This window comes from Dermacentor silvarum, chromosome 9 (genome assembly GCF_013339745.2).
Source record: "Dermacentor silvarum isolate Dsil-2018 chromosome 9, BIME_Dsil_1.4, whole genome shotgun sequence".
Classification (NCBI taxonomy): domain Eukaryota; kingdom Metazoa; phylum Arthropoda; class Arachnida; order Ixodida; family Ixodidae; genus Dermacentor; species Dermacentor silvarum.
The window spans coordinates 87,467,366-87,474,217 of record NC_051162.1 but is presented as its reverse complement, the minus strand read 5'-3'; the positions used below and the strand labels follow the sequence as shown (position 1 = coordinate 87,474,217).

The 6,852-nt window shown below is 43.4% G+C and overlaps 1 long non-coding RNA gene across 1 annotated transcript in view; it reads left to right on the top strand.

Annotated features, from left to right (window-relative positions):
• The first annotated feature begins 1,487 nt into the window (after positions 1 to 1,487).
• The window catches only part of LOC125940366 (uncharacterized), a 63,592-nt gene continuing 58,227 nt past the window's right edge, over positions 1,488 to 6,852 (top strand). The window contains exons 1-2 of the long non-coding RNA XR_007463592.1: positions 1,488 to 1,774; positions 3,012 to 5,419. This is a non-coding gene — a long non-coding RNA (uncharacterized LOC125940366). The remainder of the gene's footprint in view (positions 1,775 to 3,011; positions 5,420 to 6,852) is intronic.

Below are 6,852 nucleotides of genomic sequence, written 5' to 3'. Positions count from 1 at the left end.
TGGCGTTTACCCTACAAAAATGCAACAGGCGAAGCTGACTGCACTGTTTAAATCAGGGGACAGAAATGACATGTCAAATTATCGGCCGGTGTCAGTGCTCCCTGTCATTTCAAAAGGCTTAGAGAATGTTATCTGTAAAAGAGTTGTGTCATCACCAACAGCCAACAAAAGTTGTCGAAACGTCATCCTGGCGCAAAAATGAGCTTTGTTGAGACTAGAACGTTGAGACTGGTAGGGTTCGTCGCTGGCTGAAACCCTACACTCCCGATTCGCGTGACCCCTACCCACTATCGGTATGCTTCACCGCAATACACAAACTGCGGTGATATAACAGTGGTCGAACAGGCTGGTGCAAACGTTTCGACAAGAGAGCTTGCCTTAACCAGCTTTTCTTGGCAGTTTTCATATATGTGAGTACACCTGCCAATACACTTATTACGCTCCTGGGCGCGCGTAATGTGATGGGCGAAGGCGAGTGCGCGCGTACATAGTTAAGGAACATATACATGTCCCGTGATAGCGGCCCCTTTTCACTTTTGGTATGCTTCACTGCAATAATTTTTGGGTAAGCTTCACCGCGTAACACGTCTACTGCGGCGAAGCTGACTTTAGAAAGCCGATTCATTCAACGCATCTTACGAGGCAGGTCCGCTTATCACGCTTGGCAACGTTTGAACACCACACTTACTGCATTAATTTCTTTAGTTATTTTAATTGTATTGTCATCGTGATCCTGCAGCCCGCAGTAGCAGGCTGATACTGCGTCATAATCGTTCCAACTGCATCAGGACAGCGTGTAGCTGGTAAGCGTGCATGCAACAGGCACGGCGGCATTGGCTGTTGTTGGGAAACTTCCGAGACGCTCTTTCGCGCAGTAATGCCATTTGTCTTATTAAAAAGAATGCAGGTGATGATTAAATGAAATGCAGCAAAGCTGTAGAAAAGCAGTAGCAAAGCTGTTCGACCATCTCGCGCAAAAACGCGATTCAACACGATCTGGCGGAACAGCTCACCATGCCAGGATTTTCTTGCGTCCTCGTTTTTTCACGCATCATTCACTGAACCACACTACTGGATGGTTCTGTACACGTACTAACGATCCTGACGGAGGATCAGCTTTATAGCTTTATATGGGATGCCACGGCCCATTCCACGGGCCGGCTGCAATTTGACGCGGCCACGAGGCAAAATATGCGCGCAAGATAACTAACGGCAACACATCAAGCAGCTGACAGCCCCAACCTTTTATTACATGCATATAGAGTGGAAAAATGGATTACTTACTCTGTAAGAAGGCACGGAATACGGACCGCTTCACAACGCGACCGGCCCCGAAAAACAGCCGCCATGAAAATAAACGGACGTGACATCATTGGTTATAGCGGACGTGACGTCATGGGTCGCACCAAACGTTTTGGGCACCTTTTGTTTGCTGCGACCGGGTCGCAGGAATGCCGGCCACGATTTTATTAACTTAATACGATACTGAGGCTGTGACCGCTTTTCGACTCTGTCACTCGTCTGAACTTGTGCGGTGGTTCGTGCCGCGCGCGCTTTGTTGGAAGCATTTTTCTTTTGTTTTTGGACATCATGACGCAAGTTTTAGTGAAATTGCTCTATGATGATAAGTGGGATGTTTATCCGTTGAAGACGTTTGCTGACGCAGCTACTGGTCTTCGGGTGATGTTCGAGCCTGGCAGTTTTGATGAGTTGCGCGGCAGAATTCATGATGGAAGGAAGGCGAACAAAGCCGCAGTCTGACTTCTGCACACAGGTAAGTGATTTCGTTTTCTTGAGCACATAGCCGCGTTTCTTTTTTTTTTTCACTTGGACGATCGTCAGATGTTAAGCACACCGTTCACTTTCTGCAGGCAAACCGCATGCCCTGGAGCGAAAGCGCGCGAAGCTAGCGCTTGCTGCCGCCGCTGCTTCGATTGAAATGTTCGTAATATTATCTACTAATTTGCTATCGCAATCGATGCTTCGCCTTTGGAGCGACACTGCGATATTAAAAAAATATTCTTAATCTGTAGTGGCTCATCGTATACCTTAAGGCTAGTGTGCACATTTTCTCGCGTAGTCGTTAACTGCGCCTCTATTTGCGTTGTGGCTAATGTCGCGGTGTGCTGCAAAATATATTTCGCCTTTTCGGTATGTGCGGAGAACAGCCTACCGATAAGTCCTGCATCGGCGCGATGATTACACGGATACACATCGTAAATGAACAGAGGCGTGGTGGCGACGTCGGCAAAGCCGCCGACGGGCTTGCCTTATCACACATCGCCACCCCAACCGCAGTAAGCATATTTATCAAACGTGACGTGTTGCCGTTTAAGGCGTACTGCACGCTTTTAATAGGCGATAACTCAAGCGCGCCGCCGTTCTCTGATACCTCTTTGAGCTGGGCCGACTCGAATGTGCGTTGCTTGCAGAAACGAAAGGAACGCCAGACGGCTCATCGGCGCCTCAAGCTAAGCGCCGCACTCGAGCACCGTTAGCGCGGCGAGGAATGGCACGTTCATGAAGATAGCTCACTGCACAGACGCAAGCGTGCAATGCGCACAGGACGCGTACGCAACGCGCGGCACACAAATCGCGCGGAATGTTCTTAGCCACGCAGCAGCGGATACTAAGCTTCAAAGAAGCGGTGCCGGTTCTCACTAGCACGCTCGCGCGCGCATTGCTCTCGGCGAATTTTTAGGTCTGCCCTGCTGCTCCCGAAGATTCGGACTGCTGCTTGGTATCGGCTGTGTACTATAGCATGGTCTTTCGTGTTGTGAGAGAGCCGGGAATATATTTCACCGGTGTGAAACAAACATCGCTGTGCGTATCTTTGGTAACATTTACTGTAACAATCCATTTCATCATTTTCGCGACGGCCCTCTTGAAAGAGACGCAAATTTTTAATTGCCAGTGTAGTGCGTACTAATATTTAGTGCGTGGTTATGTATATTGTGTGACAGATTTTTAATTTGCATTATCTAATTCTGTCTACATTCCCTTCTCTACAGGTTACACATGCACCAAATGCCCAGGTGCTAACGTGTCGTTCGTCAAGAACAGCTTGGCGTCGTTTCTCGCAAGAGACATCCATTGATCTGCGGCTGATTCACCAGGAAGCTCGCATCTCTGTTGCCACTCTGCGTCAAGTGGGATTTTTAACTATTTTTATTCTGCCCTGTGGTGTACGCTGTGACGCTGTGAAGACTTACTTTCATGGACGCTGTGAAGGCTTACTTTCGATGTGTTCTGCCTTTTAGTTGTAAAGAATTGGCTACCTTGTGAGTGGAGGTAGTTCCTTTTTCTTGTGAGAATGTTTATCAGCCTAACCAAGTGGTACATGCGTACTTGAAACAGCAGCACAGACGAGGATAATGAAATAAGTAGGAACACATACAAGCGCCGACTCAACTAGAAGTTTATTCTTGAAGACAGGTTGTAAACACATTGGAACTTGACAAAGATAAGAAACCATGTATGCGTGGCCTTTGTGATTAAACAAAATTGTGTTTTCTGCTGTAAGGGGTAGAACGAACAATTGTTTCATCACAAAGACCAGAACACAAGAGAAATTATGGAAGCCTTATTTATTGATTGCAAAGAAGACAAATGCATAAGCTATCTGTTGCTCTTAATGGGAAAGAGTTGGGATTTTTAAAAGAGCTCTCCTTGTTTGGTGGTATCACTTATAGGACATCTTTCACTGTTTTTTTTACCTGCATATTTATACTACAAAACACGTCTTTCGTTCCTTTTTTTTTGTTGCACCGGGCTGTCTGCCACGCATGCATGGCTATTTCTTTGTCAAGTTGGCCAGTGTGCTTAATATCTTTGTCGTCACGAACAAACTTCTAGTTGAGTCAGCATTATTGTGTGTTCCTACCTTATTTCACCGTTCTCATCTTTGTTTGAGCTGTTTGTAAAGTATGTACACACACCAAATTACCAAAGTATCCGTAAAATTGAGATACATGAAGTTATTTGCACTATTCATTTCTGCAAGAATGGTATAGCTTCTCATCTCGTTTGTTCTTAACGTTGTTGTACAGTTTTTGTAATATATAGCTTGGAAAGACGTTTTCTGTCAGATTAAATATGCATGTATGTCACTTTCGATATTTTTTTTCAACATGGGTAGTGCAGCTCCTTCCGTCTTTCAGTTACTGCTTTGTCGCAACTTTTATATATTTTATGCAGCGAAATGCTGGTGGAATTATATATATTTATGTGCGCAAGTGTGGTAAATGGTGTTTTGTATGTGCATTTATTTGCGTTTTTTACTAGCTCTCCAATCTGGCTGTACAGTTATTGAAACCTTTTCTCATGCTTTATAATGAGTCGTTCTAGGCTCTTTGATGATGCAGGTGACCATTTATTTCACTGTTGGGAATTGCGTTAGCTGTGTGTCACTCCAGTTGTCTGTGTATTTTATGTCACTTCATTATATCATTGAAAGTATTAGCCTTGCATTAGCTTTTTATTGACCGAGGTACCAGTCAGTTGCTGTGTAGGGTGAAAAAGGCCCAAAGAAATGATTTCATTAGCTTTGTTCAAGTCCAGAAAAAAATTCACTGATGAGCTCACTAAATTAGAAAATGCCACCAGGAAACTCTTCCGCACCCAAAAGTAACACAAGAAATTAAATACTGTTCACACTCGAGAGGGAAACAGCGCGAAAAAACTCGACAAGAAGGGAGACACACACCAGCGCTTCTTGTCCCTTCTTGTCTTGTGTTTTTTTGCGCTGTTTCCCTCTCGAGTATGCACCGACTAGCCCAAGCCTCTACTGTCTTGAAATACTGTGCAGTTCTTGACTTATGCCAGGGAGGTAAGCTGCTTTTACAGCACAAATGTTTTAGAAGTTTACCTCTGAAAAACACGATTCAGGTGTTTTGTATATATATACATGAAGTCATTTGTTTCCAGTTTACTTGTTATTTTGCCTACTCACAGGCAGCCGTAAACCCTTCTGTGAGTGTTTACTGGGTGTGTGAAGCATTTTACTGTAAGGTATCCAGTGGTCTTCATTTTTGTATTTATGCATGCAAGCCAAGAGTTCATGTGTTCAAAGTTAGTTACAAGGGTATGCTTAAGGTCTGCCTTTGAGTCACTTGACTGTTGTTTTTACAAAATATTTTTTTCTGCTGTAATTGTGAAATATAATTCTTTCTGCTGTAATAAACTTCAAGTTGAGTGAGCATTCGTGTGTATTCTTATCTTAATTCAGCGTTCGCATCTCTGTTTGAGCTGCTGTTTGTCAAGTCTGTACATACACCAAATTGCCAAAGTGCTCGTAAAATTGTGACACATAAGGCTATTTGCATTGTTTATTCCTGCAAGAAGGCTATAGGTTTCCATCTTCCGTTTGTTTTTAACATTGCTGTACATCTTTGTAGGTCAAGTTCAAGGAGTCCCTTAGGTAGCCAATAAGAGTGATAACTTTGTAAAATTTATCAATTTCATCCATCATCATCGTAGTTTTAAACCCACTAAGTTCTACTTTTCAGTTCTCATGACCCTGCTTTGTGCTGTGCTGTACAGGCACAGGAAGCTTTTTTATGCTGTAAGTGCAGGTGGTGTTGTATATCTTCCAGAAAAAATTGTTGCGAGTTTAACTAGGCATGTGTACGCTTTTGCTACATTTTTTCAGCATGTGTGCTATAGTTCTGCTCCCTTACACTTAATAGCACTGTAGGCACTAGCGTATGTCTTCAGGTTTCATACAGTTGTGCCTTATATACTGTAATAATGTGTCATGTGCACGCTATATTACATATTAGGGTACATGAAATATGTCAGTCGCTCCTTTGCTTCCGTTCGGATTAGGGAAAGTTATGTGAAGAGGCACCGGGGCATGCAAGTGCAAATAGCAAAGCAATTTCTAAAATTAAGTGCACTAAAATGCCACAAGCCCAACAAAATATCAATGATTTTTCAGTGGCAATTTTCGAAATATCAATGCCATCTCACAGGCGCACAATGTACTTTTCAATGCTGTGTCAATAATCACTCAACAAATGGTCAATAGAACAATCACAACAGCATTTCAAGACTGCATCAATGGAAACCCAACAGAAATCCAACAGAATTACACAATGATATGTCTAAGCACAATGTGCTTTCAATACTACTCAACAACATTCAACATTGACTTGTCCAATTGTTTCAATAAAATTTCAGTAGGTAATATTCAAGAGCCCTCACACTTCCCTCAATGATATCCCAACAAACTCCCAATGAATGCTCATACGACATTCAACATTGACAATGACATTTCAATGCATTCTCAACAAATATTTTGTAAGGGTAGTGCCACATGAAAGCATGACCGGATACTTTAAACCAGTAATCTTGGGACAGTCATCAGTAAGTATCTCCAGAGGCACAGATACAAATATCGACACCCTTCTATACAGACTAGTCACAGCTAGATGCGTAGACTATCCCCTCTATGATTTGATTGTGGGAAATGGACCGGAGTGAGGAGGCAGATGACCCCGACCTAATTTGGAAGAGGACCAGAAGTACGTAGAAGAGAAGGAACGCTCAGAAGCGCAAAGGGGAAATGCAAGACACATGAGCAGCTGCAGTACAACACGAGCAAGTGTAAGGGCTTCAAACCTTTGCCAGCATTGCAGGTTACGGTCGTGAAGGGGTTAAATAACTTGTAGCAGAATTTAGAGATTGCATGAACAAAGATGAGTCGATAACAAGTGTGAACAGAGATAGGAGAACGGGTGCAAAGGAAAAAGAGTCGACAGTAGCGGAGTTTATAAAGAGAATATTTTTGTACCGGAATGTATATTCATTCAGGTAGGGAAGTATTACAGTTGATGGTCCGAAGGAACTGAG